At 40.7% G+C, this 24,926-nt stretch overlaps 1 protein-coding gene across 1 annotated transcript in view; it reads right to left on the bottom strand.

Annotated features, from left to right (window-relative positions):
- The window catches only part of sema4c (sema domain, immunoglobulin domain (Ig), transmembrane domain (TM) and short cytoplasmic domain, (semaphorin) 4C), a 136,998-nt gene extending 112,436 nt beyond the window's left edge, over positions 1-24,562 (bottom strand). Inside the window, exon 1 of the mRNA XM_084729103.1 lies at positions 23,993-24,562. The gene's annotated coding sequence lies outside the window, so the exon portion shown is untranslated. The remainder of the gene's footprint in view (positions 1-23,992) is intronic.
- Between the last annotated feature and the right edge of the window lie 364 nt (positions 24,563-24,926).

The following is a 24,926-nucleotide window of genomic DNA, read 5'->3' as shown; positions in this document are numbered from 1 at the left end:
GTCCATGCAGCTGCAAAAGAGAGAGAAATCACACACGCGCAAGAACACACAGAACACAGTGGAGCGCTCATGCCCTCACACAGAGACACTGGTTAATAATTATGAAGGAGTGAGAACACACATAGAGTTACCTGGAACAGCCCTCACATTAAAGTGGTTATGACTTCCCCGCCTATGATTTTTTTATGGCTGAATTTTAATTAGAGCAGGCTGGGGACAAAGAAATTCATCGAACTGCTAACTGTCTCCTTGCTAGAACCCCCCTCCGCTTTCATCTTACAAGCATCTCTGGCCTGATAGAGACACAATTTAAAATCACTTTAGTTAACGACAGCTTCTTCCTAAATCAAACAGTTGTTGCGGTCGCTGGAAAATGATTTAGTGCTGATACTATCCTTCCTAATCCTTCCCAATCCACTTTAAACTAGGCTGTGTCATAATAGTTGGCTAAATCCCAAGTCAGGGAGAAGAGACTTAGTTGACCAAGTTTCCATTCATCTGTTAGTCCCAGAAAAACACATCAGACAGAATTTGGGAGCTACTCCTTGTCAGGGGATTTTTGCAACACAGACTTTTTCTCTTGTAACACTGAAGTCACCGGCACACAGCAAAGCTATAACTGCTATTAGCTAATGAGCTCACTTAGCGCTCCTGTTAAGCTGGTATTATGCTTTCCATGTCTGCGAGGGTCCGCTGGGATGCGTGTAAATTTCAACGTAAATTTCGTCATCAGACTAGGCTCTGTGCAGACATCTGTGTACCCCCATTTGTTGCGACCACACAGACTTGTCAACGGACATTTCCATGCGGCAACCACAGATGATTGCACGTGTGTGGCGCATACTAACAGGCATCCATGGGGTCCGTGCTGTCCATATACCTGCCTGTTCAGGACTATAATGGGATATAATTATAATCTAATATTATAATTAAACTGGGATACAGCCTCTGAGACCAGTAGAGGTCAATTTGATGAAAGGGAATACAGTACCAAGGTGGTTTTAAGTGGCTCCAACCAGACTTGTGTGAAGTTACTAAGTGACTAACTGTTGAGTGTCCTTGCTGGTTGCCGACACATTCAGAATCATTACCACTTTTTCCATTAGCATTTAACAGGTGGCTCACTTCATGCCCAAAAATATATTTTTAGATAATTAAATTAATATTATAAACATGAGACGACTAATCGACTAATGGCTTGACTAAAAACTACAAGTCGACAAGGAACATTTTTAGTCAGGGGAAGCCCTACTTAAAATACAGCTTTCTGTTGTACTTCCTACATTTACAATGGTTAGCTACTGTGTAAAGTTACATGTGATACTTGGCCACTTCCTGCGTATTTCTGTGAAACCAGAAGACTTGACATTGACTTTTGCAGTCAGCTAACGTTGCATGGTGTAGACACATTTCCCTACATATTTAACAAAACTCGATCATGCAGAATGCCACTGATAATGAAGACTGACACCATAACAACAAAGTTTTAACAGCTGCAGTTGGAGCAGAAGCTACATTGTTTAGCAGATCGGTTTTGATCATGGAGGAAAGAGTCACACAGGTGAAGTGGTTTGGTGAAAAGATGTGGAAGCATGTAATTATCCTGAGGGAAGCCTTTTTCATGTAGTCTCTGATTATCATTTTATCACAGCAGCTCAGCGCTGTTTGTCAGGCCTGTATCTGTTCCACCAGTAATCCTACAGCTCGAACTGCAACTGTTGCATATATGTGATGGTGTCGTGGTGCATAAAGTAACAATTTAATGAACCTTATAAATAAAAGTTCACTACAGGTACTCTGTTACAGCCTATTGTTAGCTTGTTTCAGTAAGACACATAAATAAACCAATTATAACACAAATTCTATGAGTTGAGTTGATCTCAAGTGAAAGTCAGAAACCAGTTACTGATCCTAAATTCATAGTCTCTGTCTCTGTATGGACAGACACTCAGTTAACTGAGTGGAGCAACAGGTCAAATACTTATCTAATGGCTTTATTGTTTCCATACCTGACCTCAAACCCAGAATGTATCAGGCCATGACTTCCTGTTGTATCAATCATTATCAGCCAAGACTTATTACATCTTTATATAACGCAGTGAAAATAAATAGTGTGCAGTGCAGATGCCACAGTCTGGTGATATGCCAATCCTTCATATTAACTCTTGTGGAGAGCAGATCCATCGTCAAGTGACCGTCATTTTCATGGTGAAAAAAATAAACACATGGATGACTTTGTGAAACGGTCGCAGCTGGGTTAGGTTTAGGCAACAAAATCACGCGATGGATATAACATTATGTAACTTAAAACTTTAAATAAAGTTGACTTGGTTTCACACGAACCCTCCTGTGTGAAAGTCCTGTGTTTGTTTGACCCATCTAACCACCACACCACCTCCTGCTCCATACACAGACTTTCTTGTTCTCCTCACTACATCACCTGACATTATTTTAATGGGACGGATCGGCACATGATCTGTACACAAAATTGGACTTGGAAAGTTGTGTTATTCGTATGCAGATTGAAGAGAATGGTCTGATTGTTGAGCACTGACTTAACAAGATACTCTTAAGCCCTCTTGATGTTTTTCTTGTGCTTCCCACTGAGCACACACACATAAACTGTATAAAATTCATCTCTTGCCTCTTACACAGATTGAGAGTGAGATGAAAAGATCAAGACCTTTCTCACACTGTCCATTAAAGTGTAAATGCACCCCCTGGTCTAAGTGTAATTCCACTTACTGCGTAATTTGGACATTGATTGTAAGAGGTGTGGCCTTGTGGCTACGTAGCGTGTGGAGCAGGAGGTAACAGCGCTCTGTGTAGCAGTAACAGCTAGCAGTCAGAGCTAACCAACCGTGGACAGCTGCTGTCAGACCCTCTGAGTCTATGGAGACACCCTGGAAACACAGAGTCTGCTGGAGCTTTGACAGTCACTAGAAGCCCATTTGTGGCCCTTTTTGAAAAAGTTTCTGTGCTGTAGCTAGCCGAGCTATTGCTAGCTTCCCAGAGAGCTGAGAGACTCAGTGGGGGAGTGTCAGTGGCCATAGCCCTGCTGTTTTTCATCATCAAGAGAACAAATGCAGTCCAGTGAAGCTTCAACAGTCATCAAAGGCACAAAAATCAACGAATATGAAGTAGAGGGTTTGCAAATCTGGTGTTAACAATGTTTCTCGATTAGGGTGGCCAGGTGGCTTTTTATGTGGGATTGAACAGCATTTTTATCCATTGTCTCATGTCCCACATTTTGAGACCATGTTTGATTGGCTGCAGGACAGATGCTTTTCTGGAAGCTGCAAATCTGCAGGTTTAGGCAGAATCTGATGGAAACTACAGCAAATAAATGGAAATACAGCCATAACAAAAGACTGGGAAACTTCTATCTATTTTCTGTTGTTGCTACTGAACCAACCAAGGAGGGCAAGGCATACAGATGTTACAAGTTAATGGGTGGAATAGGAATATAATTTTTTTTTCATTTGAAATTTTTCAAAAAGCTCTCAGCATTGGTTATGTGTCCTATATTGTCCCACACAAACCTACTCTTTGTCCCACATTTGGTTTGTTGGGATCTGTCCACCCTCATCCCGATCAGCACATATTTGAAAATGAGCTGTTTCACAGACTCACACTCCTGAGTGGCCACTCAACTGTGAAATATAAATTTCATGACGTAGACTAGTTCCAAACAGTGGAGTCTGACTCAGCATTGGCCTTGCAAAAGACAGGGAATGACATTTTGAAACATTTTCAACCCATGAAAGGCCAGATTTTATACGTTTCTTGAGAAATGTCAATATTAACTCCAGCATTGATGTGTTGCATCACAGTATAGTTATTCAGTTAAGTTTAGAGCTCATAAAACATGTTTTCAGTGTGCTATTTAAATAAAAGGGCAGCCAAGAATTGCTTAGCTTAGCTTAGCACAAAGACAGGGAGAAACAGCTAGCCTGGCTCTGCCCTGAGGGAACAAAACCCGCCTAGCAGAACCTCTAAAGCTCCCTAATTACCACATTATATCTTGTTTGTTTAATCAGTACAAAACAAAAGTGTGAAGATGTTGAAACAGACCAGCACATAACCCCACATAAAACCACAAACTGTCGTTTTTACACGTCTGATTTACTGAAGACTTAGCATCGACATCCATCCCTTCAGTTCCTCCGACTATAGATAATCACAAAGGCACAGATAGGAATACAGGCACACACTCAGCAAAACACACATCCCCACCCCTCTGCTACCATGCTAAGCGTTGGGGGAAAAAGTGAAAGACACACTCCGCCTCAACCGCACACGCACACACACCCGGTTAACCGCGCAGACGCACGCGCACGTGCACCCTCGCACAGCAGCTAAGTTCATTTCAAAATCAATTAATTAAAAAGCACGGTCCTCTCCCACAGGGAGTGAAAGACAAATTTGAGGAATTTAATCCTGGTACACAAATCAGAGCTGTTCAGCCGCAGAGATATGAGAGGACGGGATGGATGGAGGGATGGAGGATGGACGGTCAATGAATTTTAAAAAGGGGGAGCGATTTAACTCAGTTGCTTCAATCTGACATGACTCCTCTTGCTTTTCCTAAACTTACTGTAACACTTCACATCTATCTATCTATCTATCTATCTATCTATCTATCTATCTATCTATCTATCTAAAGGGAAAAAATCAGCCAAGAAAGTGAGTAAGACGCAAGGAAAGTAAAAGTGTGTGTGTCTGTGTGTGTTCGAGTGTGTGTGTGTCAGTGGGGTTCATCAGCACCCCTCTCTCACTCTCTCACTGTCTCTTTCCATTAGTTTTCAGGCTTTTTTCAAGAGACTTGTTATTGATTTTTTGACGCGTAGCAGCAGAGGGGGGCTCAGAGTTTTTGTGTGTGTGTGTGTGTGTGTGTGCCTCTCTCTGCGTGTGTGAATGTGTGTGTGTTTGTTCTCCACGGCTGGTCTAACCTCGGGCAAAAAAAAAAAAATCATAATAAAGAGTTTGCCTTTCTCTCCTCCCTGGTGTTCCTAAAAAAGACTTTGCCTAATAGGTATGAAAAAAAAAATAACACTGCGAGATAAACTGTTCCATATGCCACAGGCCTGCGTGTGTGAGAGCGAGAGAGGAGATAGAGGTGATGTGTGAGTGCAAAAGTGTGTGTCTGTGCGTGTATGAAGGTGCGCGTGCAAATGTGTACATGTGTGAATGTGTTAGTACAGGTGAGAGTGTGAGTGTCTGTGAGAAAATTCACGTGGCCTTCCATATTTGTCTGATGATATGAGTGTGTGCTTGAGTCTGTGAACGAGTGTGTGTGTGTGTGTGTGTGTGTGTGTGTGTGTGTAGTAGAGGAAGTAATCAGATCCTTCCCTCAAGTCAAAGTAGCAAGCAACACTTATCTTTGCTCATTGAATTTTCTAGAAAATGTATGGTGATCTTTATTTTTTTCAGATAAACGGGAAAATAAAGGATAGATTTGAATATTTTTGATGCTTATCTTTATACGATCTTCTCATTCCAAAATTTAAGCCCATTTAAAACAATTGGTTGGTATAAACATTAATCTCAGTCCTCAAAAATGTGTTCCCAAATACAGCTGAAGCTAATATGAGGTTTCAGCAGGCTGTGTTCGACAAATAAACAGGGTTATATTTGTTGTTTTAGTTGCGTGTAGGTTTAGCAAAACCAACATATGACTACCAGTGTGTGTTCCTCCGCCTCGGCTCAGCAAAAAAAAAAAAAAAAAGTAAAAAAAAGCTCTGGGGAAACAGAACCAGAAAATGATGTTCAAGAAGACAGTGAATTGGAAACATATCTGCTCGATTTGGCTAAACCAGACCTCTGAAGCCTCAGCCTCAGCTGAACTTGAATGCACTTATCCACAGAACAGCAACTGGATTTTGTTGGAAATCTTTTACAGTTTTTGTAAGTAATTTCTGTCACTGGGTGTCTCTCAATCAAAATAAAAACAAAAGACGGACTTTGATAATGTTGTGAAGAAGAACAGGGTTGAGCACATTAAAATTTTCTAACCCACCAATGCTGGCCCAGCAACCGAAGATTGCCAATATATGCACACAGGTGTGTGTTATCAGAGTTTTCCTCTCGCTCATCCGTCGACCCTAGTGTGTACTGTGCTGCTGAATGAGTGTGTTGCAGAAAAGCTGCTGTCATTCATGCAAGACCACTAAATTAGCAAAATAGGGTTGCTAATTTAGCGATATGTAAAAATTGCTTGCAAAAAAAAGGTCGACGAAAGACTCAGCCAATACCTGATAGTCAATATATTCATCCAATCACCCAGCCCTAGCGTGGAATCATGGGAGCTGTTGTATTCTTTGTTAAATAGCCACTACAGCTGATGAAAACCTGTCATGTAAATGGATAAAGTAAAGTTTTATTCACATAACATCTAGTCACATTCGCTGCCTTCCTCACTCTCTGACATGAAATCTGGTCTTTCCCATGTTCCCCCAGAAGTTATAGACACTATGCCCCGTTACCTTGAATACCTTCTATGATTTACTACATCACTTTTGTTTAGCTGAACATGTTTTTGGTAAGTAAAATCTTGAAACTTATAATGTGGTGGAATGAAAGTATTAACTAAAATAAAATTACGATGCTCAAATAGAGAACAGGTACCACATAAATGTCCTGAAGTACAATGGTTGCGTAAATTTCATTCATGCTTGGAAAGCAAGAATGTGTGCATGTATGTGTCAGAGCATGTGTGAGTGTGTTTCTGTGTAACAGGCTGCACGTTGAGAGCTCTATTACAAAAATACACAGGGAGCTCAGCAGTGGGGACTAAAGGGGAGAGGAGAGAATAAGAGTGAGTACCATGAAGCAAAAGATGAGAAAGATTGAAAGAGAGAGAGAGAGAGAAGGAGGTGAAAGCCAGCCTGGAAATTGATGGTGTAATTGTTGACTGCTGGTCGGCTCTTATCTTGGATTTTCAGGGCTGTTGTCTGCGCGTGCTGGCTTCTTTCTCGCTTTCAGATCTGTCTCTTGCTAGGACTGGACCAAATCTGGCAACCCGTGCACTTTTTCCTATTTTTTTTTTTTTCTCTCCCCAGCTTTTGTATTCTCCCCAATCTCTGTTTTCTCTCCTCTTTTATCTCCATTCTGTCATAATATTGTGGCCTCATCCCATTGAGCATATTTCAGTCTTTTTTTCTCCTTCCATCCCTCCCTTCAGACGATCAGACAACATGCAGGGAGCAGTGGACTGGAAAAGAGCAGCAGGAGAGAGGGGGGGAGAGCAGCCAGCCGGGGGTCAGAGGTCAGTCTGCAGCAGGATAGGGGCGAGTGAGGGGGCAAACACAGGCTCTGGTTCTTTCTTTCACCCCCTCTCCAGCACGCAATCCAGACCGACACCTCAACAACAGCACTATTATAGCTGCAGCTGCTGATACAGCTGGGCTCAAAGTAGATCCTAGTACTGGGATCGAGGTGAGGCTAACCAGAGCTAGCGCTAATAACCTGGCACCGCTAAGCTAGCAGTGATGTTTCAATAAGGAACAGATCCGGGGAAGCGAATCAATAAAACTGGATTTATACTTGACGCAAGGGATTAAGAGGAATCCCTCTGCAGATACTACAAATATTCATAGTTCAGCCTTGGATTTCACCCGTTGATATCACCCCTCCAACACCAGAAAAATGTGTTGCACATCATCAGGGCACTTTTACCACAGTAATAAATGTGTTTACATTCAATAATGCATTAAGAGTTACAGAGGGCTACACACAAACTTATAGATCTGAGGCTTCAACTTCTATTTCACATTCAGAGTTCAAGGTTAATGTTGTACAATCTGTTTAATTTATGAACAAATATCAAATAACAACAAATACTCATTTAATCATATTCTAGGACTACAAAGTCTACAAAATGTCAAAAAATAGTGAAAAATGTCCATCTAATTTCAAAGCTAAGCTTTTCAAAATCCTAGGTTAGTTCTTTAAAAGTCTCATTTTGTCAGCATAAAACCCAAAGATATTCAGTTTAATATGATAATAAATGATGAAAAGTGGGAATATCTGTAAGGCTGAAAACAGTATTTTCTGCCATTTTGCATGAAAAATTACTTTAATAATGACTCGATTATTAAAATATTTCAAAAGTTTGATTCTATTTCACAACTTGCCTGATCAGGAGAGTGAGTTGCTTTATTGTTGAGCCCTGTCACTTTGTCTAATTGTGTAATCGAATATCACTGCTGTCCAACTGCCATGTTTATAGTGACGGTGACGAGAGGGTTTGTTGCAGAGATGTTTTTGTCTCTGAAAAGGAAAAGACTTGTAGCCTATAAAGAATAATAGTTAACAATAGTTGACCAAAGTACCAGGCTTCCTCAAATGTTATTGGAGGACAGAACAAAAAGGGGTGGGACTTAGAAAGCATCAGTTTACATTAACATGTAATTTTTTGACTATTGCAGCCATTTAAAAAACTAACAAGTTTCTGTTTTGAAATAATCCAGGTAAAATGCACGGTAGACACTGAAACTTTAGAATCAGTCCCATAAATCCTTAAAAATCTTACGTGCAAATTCAGTGCAGTGTATCTGCACAGTGGCCACCAGTAAATGCTGGCAGCTTTCGCAGCTGTGAAGATGCTGGTCATATCAGGATTAAAATTCCTCCTATACATTTACATTCAGTATTTACCGTATGTGTTTGTTGTCTGCAGGATCTCATCACATCAATCGTGGGCAATATGCAAAGCAGTGAAGCAGGTGGGGAGGTGGCACCGCCAACAGCAACAAACAGCAGGTTCAGGATATTTAGGCAGGGTACCGTACAGCCTGTATTTATTTTTTCATTCAAGGCAAAAAAAAAAAGGGGTTGTGTTTAGGAAATCTTTCAAACGAGACGACAGCAACAGTGACAGGTTAGCTCGCTGCAGTGGAGTTAGCAGCTGCTGCTGTGAACGCTGTATCACTTCCTGCTCTGCTACAGATGAAGAAAAGAAGCACTGACTCATGGGCTCAGTCATGCTGGAGTCATCACACCAGCATCCATGAGGCAAAAACCTGATCAGTCAGTCACTTCATCTCACTTTCAGTTATATTCCACCGGCTCTTTACTGTGACATGTCAAATGAAAGAAAAGAAATACACCTCAGCTGTGGAGATATTTAACACATTTTCCACCGTCCTCTCTACACTTCACCCCATGGAACTAGAAAGAAGTACTTGCTTAGCAGTAAGAGACACATTGGTCATTGATTTTTTAACAATAAAGGGTCGCATTGACCTCTTACTGAGACTTGATGAACTGAACTTCCATTAGGAAGTGCAACGCTAGGTTAACTTTCACTTTCCAATTAGAGGTGCTGCACTGGGTAAACACCTATGTTTTCATTTAGGAGTCTGTAACAACCAACTTTGATTTTCCCACACTGCCAACAGGAAATAAGTGAGGGTAGCTCTCAGTCTCCCAACAGCTACGAAAGCTAAGCTACTCTCACACAGGGAGATTTCATTTGTATATTCTGTACAAAAACCAAGGTGTAAAAACAGGGTTACATGATGGTAGCTGGATTTATTTAACCATTGGACAGAGTAAGGCTTGCTGCTTCCTACAGTTTTCCAATTTTCATTTAAGCTAAGCTAAGCTAACTAGCTGCTTGTTATAGCGTTACTTAAGAGAATGAGAGTGGTATCTAATTCTTGACAAGACACTTTTAACACATTTGAAATGAGCACAAGAGTAGCTTTAATCCATACAAAAAAAACAAAGTTTGAAAGTTGCAAGTCTTATGGGGGTTTAACTTTTCTTCCTGGGGTCTTATCATCACTGTGTGGTTGTCAAACAACCAGCGAAGACTCCAGGAATTTAGATAGCTAGCAACGAGCTGTTTTCCCCTGCTTTCAATCTTTATGCTAAGCTAAGATAACCATTCTTCACTCAAGCTCCATAACTTCATAATTATTCTTTTAAAGGACTAGAAATGGGATGTAATATTCATAATGTTTTCATTTGTGTATAACCACCTTTGCAGTGAAAGCTACCCTGGTCCATCATTGATTTTAGTTCACTTTGAATTTTCCAGTTAGAGGTGCTGCACTGAGTAAACATCTATGTTTCCATTTCGGGGTCTGTAATGACTAACCTTGATTTTCCCACACTGCCGACAGGAAAAAGTGAGGATAACTGTCATTCTCCCAACAGCTATGAAAGCTAAGCTACTCTCACATTTGTTTCTGTACTAAAACCAAAGTGTTAAAATAGGGTTACATGATAGTAGCTGAATATTTAAGCTTTGAACAGTGTTTCCCCTGATTCCGGTTTTTCTTTTAAGCTAAGATAAGCTATGCTAACCAACTGCTACAAGAAAACTGATCTTTATCTCATCCTCATAACTTCCTTATTATTCCTTTAAAGGGCCAGTCTGTAAGATTTAGAGGGATCCCTTTGTAGAATATGGCAAATATGGAATATAATATTCCTGCACTTTTCATTAGTGTATAATCACCTTAATAAAATTAAGTAATAAAAGCCACACTGGTCTCTCACAGATTTTGGGTAGCATTGATTTCTTCATAAGCCTTGTTTCCATTAGGAAGTAAAATGCTAAGTTAACTTAAGTTAACTAATTTCCAATTAGACATACTACACAGTGTTTTCATATCGGATTCTGTAATGACTCACTCAGCTCTTAGTCTTCAAACAGCTACAAAAGCTAAGCTACTCTCTCATAGTAACTCAGTTGAGTTCTCAGAGACCAACCATGTAGGGGCCCTCCCGCTGCTGATAAGCCTGCATGGGCCCCTCTGTAGTGCCTAGCCTGGAGAGAGGCCATTAGCCCGGCTGCAGCGCCTTCCTGGATAAGCTGCAGCTTACCAGCCTGCGAGCCGCGGGGCAACTTTTTATTGTCCTTTCAAAACTTTACGTGTGAGTGTGGGGCGATAGCATGGGAGGGGCCGTGTGTGTGTGTGTGTGTGCAATACAGTATGTGTGTATATGCCACGCTGCGCGCTCCCGGCACTTCCTGCCCACTAACGGCCAGTCCCACGGTAGGGAGGGTGAGCTCTATCGGACCAGAACAATGCCAAAAAAAGGGCTGTCATAAAAACAAACTACCATGCTCTGGTTAACACGGGGAAGAGGAGGGTAGGGGCCTACTTTCCTCCACACACAACCCCCTGCTGCCCACTGCATCTGCATCATTATTCACACGCACACATTAACACACACAATCTCATATATCCAGTCCATGAGCTGGGATTTTTTACTGTTATCTTTTGCTGGTAGCTCATACACATTTGCATTTGCGATCCAGGAAACAATGCAGGAGAACAGCAAGAAGCAAGAGCTGAATATGCATGGGCATATACTCTATGCAAAGTACACACACACACACACACAGCAATGTTGCCACTGACAGTAAACAATAGGAACCTCCGCATTCACACTGGGTCCAACACAGCTTTGACGTGTCACCAAAACCAAAACAACAAAAAAGAGAACAATTCCGGCGGTCCTCTGTACACAAAACACAGTGCGGACAACTGAGCTAGAAAACATCTGCTGAGTCGGAACAAACAAAACAACAAGCAGACGACGAACAGGCGCGCCGGGGGGCCTCAGAAAACATACTTAATACCTTACATGGTGCCCCCGAAACACAGTTGGCTCACTGACAGGGTTTTTGGCCGAGCATATTACAATCTCTCCCCAATCCAGCTTTACAATTTCAACCACAGCCAAGGACAGGCAGACCCAGGAAACAGGATGAAGGAGGGAAGATGAGTCCAGCTGCTATTTGAAGAGGAAATTACTGGACAAGTATCAAATATGATGAAGATTTCTCTCTCTGAGTCTGTCTGACTCTGCAAGAAAGACCAAAAAAAAAAAAGATACAGGAAATTGATGGACACTATAATATGATGATTTATACTATAATTTGATGATTTAGTGGAAGAAATGATGCAGCAACAGGTCATGAAATGAAAAGTATGCTATGCTAACTGTTCCCTCTCTCCAGCTTCATATCCACTTAATTATTCCAGTAAAGGTCCAGTGTGTCAGATTCAGGGGGACTTTTTTTTGCAAAAAATTTCATATAATATTTGGAAGTATGTTTTCATTAGTGAACAATACACTTAAAACAGGAACTGTGTTGTTGTTACCTAAGAATGAGCCCTTTATATCTGCAGATATAACACTACTCCTTTAAAGGAATCTGTCAACATTTTGGAAATGTGCTTATTTGCTACTGTGTCAATAGAAAGATGAGAAAATCATTACCATTATCATTATGCTCTCTAACACTATAATTTGTTTCTTTATTCTGTACAAAAAAACAAAATGTAAAACTAAGTTTGGTAAATTTGGGGCACTTGTATTTTCCAGATCCCAGAAAAAAAAAAAGATTAATCAATTGTTAGCATTTTCAATTATTATTCAGGAAAACAAACAAAATTTGCAGCCCAGGTTTGGAGAGCAGAGCAGAGAGAGCAAAAAGTAATTAATACACTAAGTAGTTTTTGCGAGTATTTTTACTTGAGTATTTTTCAAACACTGGTACTTTTCCTTGTAATTGAGCAATATTTTAGCGTATTTAACGTAACAGTACTTGTGCTTGAGTACAGACTTCCAGTACTCTTTCCACCACTGGCTGCTTCCCCCTGTGTCCAGTTTTTCCTCGATGCTAAGCTAAGCTAACCAGCTGTTGGCTGTAGCTGTAGTCTTTACTCTAACCTAAGCACTTTCCTCATTTCAGCTTCGCAACTTCTTAATTATCCCACTATAATACCAGCTACAATATTGAAAACAGAGAGACACCTTCACAGCTGCTCTCTGTCAAACCCTCAGTATGCTAATGTTTACTGAAATACTGCCTTGTCATCACTTTTTATGACATTGTTTTTACTGAACCCTGTTCAGGCTAAAGTAAGCAAAAAATCAGTTTAACCTTTCTTACTCTTATGTGTCCTGTTTTCCATAAAAACTTGGATGCAAACCCAGGTATTGATAGACAGATGCAGATGCACACACACAGAGCAGACAACAGAGATATGTAGTGAGATAGAGAGAGGTAGTGATAGATAGACAGACAGAGAGAGAGAGAGAGGGGGGAGGCTGGCGGGTAGCAGATGGCCAATAGTGGTCAGCTGGTAACAAACAAGCAGGTCAGGGCTCTCCTCCACCTCCATTCTACCGCTGATAAATAATGCAGACGAGCCGAGCCACCCGGAGCAGCTCCACCAAGCTTCTTCTAAAGGCCTCCACTAACTCTCTGAGCCCGTCGTCATAAAAGCGAGACAGAGAGTTCGCCGTGCAGGAGGAGAAACACGAACATTTACGTCATGGCGGGGAGCTATGGATTACTCTCCATCTGTTCGTTCATTTGTTTCAGACAACAGTGATTAGATTTGGGTGATGCCTCCCACCACTGCATTCTGACGTTTTTAAAATTGCATTGATCAGGCCGACGCGGGGGAAATTACAGGTCAGAATGAAAAGCCTCGATAAACAAAACTTCCACATTGCAGGAGCGGAGAGATTTGGTTCGTCCAGCTCTACTTGCTCGACAGATTCGCCTCCAGGAACGTCAGCATGCACCATATTGGATTTTCCACCACTCTGACTTTCCTGGAAACACTTTTCCTCCCTCAGGGCTTATTTATTTATTGATTGCCCCAAAGGGGGGCTGCATCATTCATAGAGAGTGACAAATATTTATTACTGCCTTGTGGTCTACATTCTGAGGGTATTGCTTTTTTGGCAATAATGTTAATTTTTGACAACAATGCCAATAAGAATTCATTTAATCTAACACAATTGATTTGAGAGGAAGAGAGAAAGATCCACAATGGCGGCATTCAGGGCGCTGGCACTACTATTACAGGATTATACTACTTTCCTCTGTACGGGCATAGTTTTCATTCACAATAGGCTGAATATGCACTTGTCTGTTCAATTAAAGTTGAGCTATTTAAGTGGTAAGTGCTTACACTTTGGCAATGCAAAAATGACCTCATTATGCTACTCGAATTGAGCCCGAAACCCCAGCGAGAAAGAGGAACGGGGAGAAAAAAAAAAAAATTATGTGTGCATAAGTGGGCGAGAGACAGAGGATGAGAGGGAGAGAGAGCTCAAAGGGAAGGGCTAAGTTGCAGAAGAGCAAAAGCTTCTCTCGTCTCGGAACAACTGCAATCACAGCCGCTGCCAAAACCCTCTGGATCCATCTCCACTGCCTGATGGAAACTTCACAACAGGCCTTAAAGCCACTGAGAGGGGGCTGGAGGTTGCGCATGTGTGTGTGTGTATGTGTGTTTCAGCATATGCACAGTTTGTGTTCTATATTAATAGCGCCTTTTGTAGCATTTTAACATCAATGAATTATAGCTGCATGACTTTTGAGGCACTTAAAACATTTCTGTAAACAAGCCAGGAGGAGCCAGAAGAGCTCAATGCACTGCAAATACAGGCATGCTGGGTCACAATTCCATACCTAATGCTAATTCTCAACAGGTATTTAGCACGTAGTGTGTTCACACTACAAATGCATAGTAAAGCACTTGATTTTTGAGTGTCTTGCTGTGTGTTGATGTAGGCCTACGCTACTGTCCCACAGAGAAAAAAGAGGTGTTACTTACAGCTCCAAAAAATGTAAATAAATTGCTGGGGGTGGTGAGACAGCTCCAGGGAATTACTGGAAAATGAAAAATAAGCATAACAAACTGGTCGCCATGTTTCAAAGATAATCGTCCATCTCGTTTTTCACTTCCCTTCCAAGCGTGTAGAAGAAAATATGGTGGCTGTGAAACTTGCACAAAACACAAATGGCTGGATGTAGTATGGAATTGGGACACAATACAAATCACCAAGTTTCTTGGGGACACTAAAAATGAATGAACAGCAATCATCTCTGAGAATGTTATCTCTAAAATAAACACTACTAGCTTACTTTAAAACATCATTGACTATTGGTCAACTTTAGCCAATCATCAGTTTTTAGCTCACCCATTAACAACCACTAACGTCTTGCTTTTTGTCTTTGGTGGGAAAGGGTACAATTGGCGGTAATTCCCGGGTCAAATGCCTCTGCAGTAGTCACAGGTATTTATCGACTCCAGCTCAGATTAGCAGTGATGGAAACATGGGTGACATGGGTGACAAAACCTGGAGGCTAATTTTCACCTGCTGCTCTGGCTTGATGCTGTGAGGACTTGTCAGCTCAATCGGTAACTTCTGCAACATTCGTCATCTTACCCACAAATTTCATCTCTCTCAAGCAGTGCTCGAACATCATCCTAAATAAGGTGGAGTTGAGTTCAAAAGAGGGATTGAATTAAAAAGTAGAAGAAATTGGGTACTTCTGATACTAATAACTGGAAAATGCTTCCAATATTTCTTAAAATATAGTGAGTACACAAGTCTATGAACCAATCTGGTACCACATAATGTATTAGTCCCAACTTTGGGACTTTGTTCCTTCCCAGCTACACCAAATGTTATGTGGTCAGTGGAGTAGCTAAACATCAGACTTCGCTCAGCATCAGATTGCATTGCAAAGTCTGAGTGATTATAGTGACCTTGTGGTAAGCAGAAGGTCTCTGGAGTCTGTATCAGGAGGGGGAATAAACCAGTGGATTGTGTATTTCCTAGTCGAGTTTCTCCAGGAGTTGCCAGTGTTTTAGCACGGCGAAGGCTAACACTGAAAACCTGACTAAGTTACTAACTGACTGACTCAGTACTGCAAGTATGTGGCGTGTATATTGTACATAATGATATTGTTATTTCAGTCTTTATTTCCTGATTTGTTTTTTTTTTTTTTAATTTTCTTTCACTTGTGATTGCAAAGTGGATTGTATTGAAGTGTTTTTGCGTTGTGGGGGAAACTACAGACTTGTATCAGATCGGTCCTTGGTATCGGCTGATGCACAGTTCAGTAAGTTCAGTTATCAGTATTGGAAGGAGAAAATTTATTGGAACATCTTTATGAAAAAGTAAATACTGCAACATTGTAATTACCCTCCATGCTGGCCAACTTTCTACTCTTTTACTGAGACTGTTTTCCGGCACATTTGTGACGTCGAATGTGACACATCGGAAAAAATAAACAGGGAGGCAAACTTGTCTACTGGTAATAGGAAAGGAGTCAATTGTTTATTTTTAGCAGGTGTAGCTGGGTTTAAAAAGCCTGCATATGCTCTAATTTTGGTGTAAAACTATATATAGTCTCTTTGTGCTGTGTGCAACTTTAAGCGTTTCTTAGCTTGTGTTTTTTTGCAATGCATTTCTTAACGTCCGCTATGTGCTGATGAAAGAGTCTCTTGATTTGCTCGCATTCTGTCCAGTTGTTTCCTTGCAGTTTTTCTTGTATCTTGGCCTCCCCAGATTTCCTCCTGGATTTATTTCCAGCACAAAGACATATCGCTTTAGGGAACAAAAGAAGTAGAGGGTGGAGAGATAAAACTTTTTCAAAGTAGCAGATGGTGGAAGGGGAGGAAGGTCAATGAAACAACCGAAAAAAGAGCCTCACATTTATCCTCGTCAGGAAAGACGAAGAGAAATACGGCAGCATCGCAGGACGCTGGGGAGGAAGGACGAGAAGCAACATCCTTGATAGAAGCAGCAACAAGGTTCAAGGTTTTTGGCCTTCATTTTGAGTAAAACTAAAACACAGAAATCTCATCATCTTTGATTGTGCTAATGACGTGCTAATGAGTAAAAATCCTTAATGTCAGAGTGTGTGAGTGTGACTGGATGAGTCAGACCTCCATTCTGGTGTCACTATGTCATTTTTAGTCCACATCTGTGCACATATCACACTTTCTGTCGACACACCCACATGCACACACATGTTATCTGGTCTCTATAGCTGAGAGGGTCCTTGATAATGAACGGATAGCAATAATAATGCATGCACATATGCAGTGAAAGCATGAAAACATGAGGTTTGTATCAGTTTGACCCTGCACCCTGCCAAAGCCCATTTACCATCATGGTCTTGTAAACAAGCCCCTTCCCTTCCTTCTTCTCTAAACATCAGCCTGTCCAGCCCTGCCCCACCCCCCGCTGTTCCCCTCCAGCACACACACACACATAAACACACACACACACGACCCATCTGCTTCTGCTCTCCAGACCTTGCATCTGGCCTGCCATGAACCATATCTCTGTGCAACGCACATTCAAACACGTGCACACACACACACACACACTGACAAACACACTCTGTGAAGCATCAAAAAAACGAGCCGGGGCGATTCTGTTCGTGTAGCATCAGAACACAGAGGGCATGGCCGGAGATGTGAACTCCCTTCAGCTCAGCAGGAAACACAGAGCGGTTTGAAACAACCAAAATAAAAGCAAATCTGCCTCTGAAAGAGAGTTTAGAGAGAAAAGAAAAGAGAATAGATAGCGCAGGAATTAAATCTTTGGTGGAATGAAAAGGATTGTTTGAAAAAAATGCCTCCTGTGGGAAGCTGGCACATCAACTGTTGCTCGGCGGAGGACGTGAAAAAAAAAAGAAGAAATCCTCTATCACCATTCAAAATACATTATCGTCAGCAAATTCACATCCATACACTCTCACAGCACCATAGCATGAACAGCGTGAGCGCCGACTGAATGATCTGTCTGTGTGTTCCTTTGCACAGAGCTGTTTGAGCTCCGCATTTAACAATCATCCCGTTATCACGGGGGGTTACTGCGCATTCAGCTGCTCACCATGTGGCCCACGGTATCTGTTGCACTGACGTGATGCACGTGACACAGAGATGACAATTAAACACATGCACATACACACACACAGCAGACAGGAGACATCTGGTGCAGTGACGATGTAACAGCTATGATGCAATGTTGGCCCATTGGTGTCAAAACACACAGTTTATGTCACATGTGCGCACACGCACAGAGATTGGCTGACACAGATTGTGAAGTACAACTGAAGTGATGGGTTGATTAAATGACTAATCAGAAAATGAATCAGGAATTATTTTGATGATTCATTCATCAATTGAATGGTTTTTCAAAGATAAATGACAAAAAATGTCTTTTTCCAGCTTCTCAAATGTAAGAATTGGCATCTTTTTCCGTTTTGTATGATAATAAATTTAACATCTTTGGGTTTAAGACTTCAAAGACATAATCTTGGGCTCTGGGAAACTTTGACTGGCATTTTCTAACACTAACTAACAACAGAAACTACAGCAGTGTATTGCTGCCACACCAGAAAAATGTAAACAGATCTGTATCATGTTATAACATAAAAAGTTCATTGATATAACAAGATGTTTTTCACATTATAACAAGATATTTTTATTTTATTCCAATGTTCAAACTATAAAATCATATTAAAATGTTCTTGTTATGACTTTTTAATGTTAATGTTTGACATCACATTATAACATGAAATGTTATAACATATAAAAAGTAAAGTAGATAAAAAGTATATTGTTAAAAACAAGTGTCTTGTTATAACATTATGAGTTTGTGATGTTGTAATAATGTGACTATATCCTGTCATAACTAGCTGTTATAACTAGGCATTGCGTGCGTGATTAGTCGACAGATTAAACGTCGCCATCCTCTCTAGTATGCGCCAGAAATACTAGTCGGTTAAACGATTTTCCGATATTTTATTCATGCACAATGTTGTAAGGAACAGTTATAACATGCAGCAAGCTTGTTATATGAAAATGTCTTGTTATAACATGCAAATATCTTGTTATAACATGAAAATGTCTTGTTAAACATTATGATATGTTGTTATAACATGAAGAGTGCTGTTAAAACATGGAAATATCTTGTTAGAACATGAAGATAGCTTGTCAGAACATAAACACATTTTGGTATAACAATAAACTTTTCAAGTAATGTGATACTGATGTGTTTTTATACTACTATACTATACTTCCATACAAAACAATGAATTGACTGATTGAGAAAAGTACTGGCAGATGAAGATATCCTTAAAGTAACGGTGAGTTGAAGGGCCACAACTAATGAATATTTTCATTATTGATGAATCTGTCAGTCATTTTCTCAATTAACTGATTAGTTATTTGGTCCATAAAATGGTGAAAAAGAGTTGATCACTGTTTCCAAAGTCCAGGTGGCGTCATCATTTGTCTTGTTTTGTCCACAAACCAAAGATATTAAGTTTACTAACCTAGATGACCAAAGAAACCAGAAAAAGACAAAACAACAGATTATCAGAATAATGGGCGAATAATTCAGTAGTTGACATCATTGATTAATCGACTAAGCGGTGCAGCTCTAGTTATTTGCAGCTCTTTCCTGAAGTGTCTGGTGGCAGAGACACATGTACACCAGAAATGAGCTTTTCCAGCTTCTCAGATTAAGAATTTGCAGCTTTTCGTGTACGTGGGATAAAACAAGACATCTAAAGACGTCATCTCGAGCTCTTGGAAACTTTGATGAGCATTTTTCTTTATTTTCTGACACCGTATAGACAAAACAATTCTTGACGGATTGAGAAAGTGGCAGATGAAGAACTGGCTGATGAGTAAATGTCAGATGAATATATCATGAAAACAACGTTTAGTAGCAGCTTGTGAAGTGGCCGGCACCAGCGGCACGTGCATGACACAATCAGAAAATTGATCAGAAAATTAATCATTCAATTATTTTGATAACTGAACCCAGAATTGAGTCACTTTTCAAACAAAAATGCCAAAAATAGCAACAATTTGCAGCTTTCCTTTGTTTTATATGCTATTAAATTTAACATCTTTGGGTTTAGGAGTGTGAGTCACACAAAATAAAACATCTGAAGACGTCATTTTAGGCTCTTAAAAACTTTGATGAGATTTTGCTTCATTTTCTGACATTTTATAGACAAAACAATTCATCAATCAATAGAGAAAATAACTGGCACTTGAACGTATCATGAAAGTGGTCATTAGTTTCAGGTCTATGGTGAAGTGGCCATTGGCAGGGACACATGTACAACACAATCAGAGAGTAAATCATAGATCATTGAGGCACTTCTCAAAGAAAAATACCAAAAAAAATAGTTCTCCAGCTAGTAAATGTGTCATCTTTGGGTTTAAGACCGGGAGTCGGACAAAACAAAACATCTGAAGACATCATCTTGGGCTCTTGGAAGCTTTGATGGAGATTTTTTCTTTATTGTCTGACACTTTATAGACAAAACAATTAATAAATCTGTTGAGAAAATAACTGAGTGTATCATGAAAGCAGTCATTAGTTACAGCTCTATGGTGAAGTGGCCGATGGAAGGGACATCGGTACAAAACAATCACAAAATTAATCATTGTTTGAGTCGCTTTTCAAACAAAAATCTTCTTCCAGCCTCTGAAATGTAAGAATTTGCAGCTTTTCTTTGTTTTGTGTGCTATTAAATTTAACATCTTTGGATTTAAGACTGTGAGCTGGGCAAACAAAACATTTGAAGACGTCATCTAAGGCTCTTGGAAACTTTGATGTAGATTTTTCTTCATTTTTTTGACACTTTATAGACAAAACACTTAATAAATCTATGGAGAAAGTAACTGAATGCATAATAAAAGTAGCCATTAGTTGCATCTCTATTGTGAAGTGGCCGGCGGCAGGGACACATGCTCAACACAACACCCGGAGGGGACATGAGCGCACATAAATACGAACACATGCTCTGAATAACAGATAAATTCCACATCTGTCCAACTTGTACTCCACAACAGAATATTAAAACACCACTGAATGGAGCTGTCATGTGAACCTGCACACGTGGACGCCTCTGCCCGACTGTAAAAGCATGCCTGCTCGCATGTATATGTATGATGCATGTGGTCCTTTGTCTGCACGACTGTGTGCTGTTTAATTGCGTGTGTGTGTGAGCAGCATGAGGAGTGTGTGAGGGGAAGACGGGGAAGGAGGCTGGCGGTCAGGATGTGGAGTCCATTGTCTGTCCGACAATGAAGAGATCGAGTCGGCAGGAGTCCTGTGGCTCTCTCAATGGAGGCATTAACATCTGGGGCCAGAGGGCTGCTCTGTGTGTGTGTGTGTGTGTGTGTGTGTGTGTGTGTATGTGTGTCTTTGTTGCAACTGCCCTGGATAAAACTGGATTTTCAAGGCTTTTTTTTTCAGGGAATAATGCAGATGTCAGGGGGAAAGCTTCACCAACCAAACTGGTTTTCAAATATATCTCCTTGCTCCAGTCGCATAATCTACTCAGTGTATTTAAATCGAGGATTACGTCTATTCTTAAAGGTCGGTGAACTTGATTTCACAAATTAAAAGGTGAGCGAAGTGAATTTTGGCTGGATTATCCACCGTAAATGTCAACTTGCTGCTCAATGCTAACACCGGATCCTACCACTATATTACTTTCATTAATCTTCGCAAATGACACGCTGACATCCACAAACACGCGAAAAGAAATCCTAAGATAAACTTAATGATAAAATTACACTAATATTAAAGCAGAAAGTGGATCCTCAAGCACGAATAAAGTCATCCTCGCCACCTCCTCCATCTCCATCCCACAAGGCAATAACACGACTCCGCTAACTTCCCCCACAAACCTTGCTGTCTTTATTCTGGAGGGCCGTACTCCACACGTAGTGTCTGTTAGTTAACTGGCACTGGCACCATCCAGCTTGTAAAAGAAAAACAGACAAGGAAAACCAGGCAGGCAGGCAGACCCCCCAGCCCCTACTCTTCCTCCTCCTCCTCTTCCTCTTCTCCCCAAACCACCACCTTTTTACACAAATCCTCGCTCACTGTCCAGCTTGCCCCCTCCCTTCAGTAATTACAATAATCACTCAACTGAAGCTAATACTTACTTCATTAAGGGGACAAAAAAAATCAGAGGGGGAATAAGGGGGGAAAGCACTCCAAAGTCATATCTCAAGGCGGTGGATTATTGTCAGCATAAGAGCTTAATTTTTGAGTGTCAGCTGAGCGAGCAGGAAAGAGAGGCAGCAACTGAAAGGACTTGATGCTTTTATGGTACAAGGGCTGTCACATATGAAACCTAGAACTGCTGTGTGAAAACCAACTATTAAAGTCTATACGTGTGTTTTCAGTGCTGTACAGCTCTAAAAACAATGCAGCTACAGCATGTGAGTGAAGAAGACTTTGTCATTTGCCTTTATAACACAGGGCTGCGCAGTATCGGATCACATGTAATCAGAATTATGTCATTAAATTACAAAAAGATAAATAACAATAGTCAGCCCAGATTACATTTCAGAATCGTGTAATCAGATTATAGTTAAATTGACAATGATTACTTGATTATATCTTAAGCTTTTTAAATTATGAAACTTTTTGATGATAATGACATGATAAACAATGCTTTATTAAATAGGGCATGATCGATATATTGTGCGATCAATATTTTTGCCATGATATTGGCCTATCACAGCTATATAGGTCTTTATCAATATTGTTATATAAGTTACTGATATGTGCCAATGTGAAAACCTTTATTTCTAAGAGCATAATGCAGATTGTTTTAAAATTTTAAGCTTTATCTGCAGCATTTTATGTATATTTGACCATTAACTCAAGTCTACTTTGTTTTGTTTTATTTATTTTTTATTTATAGTTCTTTATAATCATTAAAACTACCAACTGTAACTTTCTGTTTCAGTCCTCTCACATCATATTGGTCAATTTATGATTAAACTCTAGAATATCCTGCCTCCATTGCACATTATCTTTGTCACAAAGGTTTGACAAGCACATTAGAGGGATCATCGCAAAAAATATTGACCTATATATCAATATCAGATTGTATTACTCCCTAATATCAGCACAGGCATCACCTCCAAATATCCGATATTAGTCAGGCTCTTATTTACTGTTAAGTCATAAAAAGCCTGCAGGGTTTCTTAGACTGCGTCCAGTCTTTTTGGTGCAATGTGTGATTTTTTGTAATCCAATAGGTAACGTTTCTAATAACAGTGATTGTGTTTGAATTCAGTGACTACTTTTCAACCAAACCACGTCTATAAACTATAAAACCCTCTGTTCAGGCAGCTAGCAGAGGACACAAATTAATTTAGGAATAAATCCATAATACATACATGTATATGTATATGCATATGTATATATGTATTATAGAGAACAGCAGTTCTCAAACAGAGGTCTGGGGACCCCCAGGGGTCCTTGGCACTCTGCCAGGGGGTCCATCAAAAGTTTTCAGATTCATTCATTACATTTATCTTGTTATGAAAACTCATTAATTTTTTACAAAAGGCGTCACAGGCTTCAAAGTCTTCACAGCTGAACATATATTTTTACTTTTTAAATCTGAAATAGTTCATAGATTTTGTTCTAACGGTGGAAAGCAGCCCTCTCTTCTCTCTGTGTTGTCATGTCATTGTGTGTGTTAAGAGGTGTCAAATTATTCCAAGAGAAGTGCATGAAGGGGTTTCTGATATATTTAAGGGCCCTTGGCTGACAAAACAAAATTGAGAACCTCTGTATTAGAGGAGGGAAAACACTATGAAGCAAAGAAAGGTTCCTAAAAGTTCAACATAAGGCACCACAGGCACTCCAGACTTTGAAATGCTTCAACCAAATAACAGAATCTGAGCAGATTTTTCCCTCAGAGGTGGTGCATAACAATAATTCTGTCACGTTACAGCACAAACGGTGTATGATAGTAGAGATTTAAGGCTATAGTTTCCTGCCTGGGCTGTGATTGGAGCAGTGTATGCTGTAGATACACAGACTACAGTGAAAGCCTGGAGTTGATTCCCATCCAACTGCTCCTGACCGCAGTGCGCTGTGTTTACACTGCGCGAAACAGAGATAAAGTTGCACCACACTGAGCCCCAACAGACAACCTCCGACACCTCAATGACCTGTTCACACAGCGCTTTCTATCTGATCATATTCCCGAGAAAAAATAAAATAAAATGCTGCTTCTTCATGGCAACAGTTGGAGCTCCGGAGACTCCGGATCAGGATGTTTTCTACCTCTGCTTCCATCGTCTACTTTTAATCCACAGACAGACAGCACCGACGGCACCATCACGACAAATAACGGCCACAAACTTACCTTCTTATTCCGCTGATGGTGCTGATGATCACAGCCAACGCGCCCTGCATGCGCTTTCCTCTCCGTATTTCTCTGACGACAGATCCACTATCCGTTTCTCTTCTCTCTCCTCTCCTCTCTCCGTTATCTCGGGTTTGTTCTTGAATTGGAGTTATAAATTATTCCACATCCTCATCAGTTACAGATGAATTCGCCCACGGTTCCTTCTCTCTCCTCTTCTTCTTCTTGCCTCTGTTATTTAAAAAAATGTTGGGACTATAAGGCAAAAAAAATCAAGCCATATGATCCTGTCATTCAGTTTCTACACAGAGGAACTGGCTCTCCGCGCAACTCCCTCCCAAGGCTTTGTAACACGAAACCAGAGGAGGAGGAGGAGGAGGAGGAGAAAAAGAGGAGGAAAAAAAAGGAAAAGAAAGAAAAGAAAGCGTGAATTTAATCCGCTATCTGGGACGAGCTAGATGGATCTATCCGCCTCTCTGCGCAGAAGTTTCAGCAGTCCGTACACCACACGGACACAGCGGAGCGGTCGTGGCGCTGCGTCTCTGTGCCAGTCTCCACTGGAAATGATGTGTGTATGTGAGCGTGTGTGTGTGTGTGTGTGTGTGTGGCGCTGCAGCGTGTGTGCGCCCCCAGCCTACTTCTGCAGTACGCATCGCAGCAGGGACCTGGGAGGATTTCAAAAAAGGCACACTAACAGGTCTCCGCCCATTAGCCTCTCCGAACAAGGGCCCCGACACAGACGTAGGGGCCCCCAGCAGCCATTACACCGCCTGATTAAGACGAGTTTCATTGTGAGGAAAGTGGGGGTCTGTTTTGGCAAAGTGCTGCCCAACCTGGGGTCTGACCTGAGACGCTCCTTTTTTTTTCCTTTTTTTTTTTTTTGAAACGGGGGTTTGGTGGAGCAGGGTGGGCTGGATGTTAAAGAGAGCATTGT

This window comes from Lutjanus erythropterus, chromosome 10 (genome assembly GCF_056507025.1).
Source record: "Lutjanus erythropterus isolate fLutEry1 chromosome 10, fLutEry1.hap2, whole genome shotgun sequence".
NCBI classification, from domain to species: domain Eukaryota; kingdom Metazoa; phylum Chordata; class Actinopteri; order Lutjaniformes; family Lutjanidae; genus Lutjanus; species Lutjanus erythropterus.
Note: the sequence above shows the minus strand (reverse complement) of the source record. Positions and strands in the feature narration are given on the sequence as shown.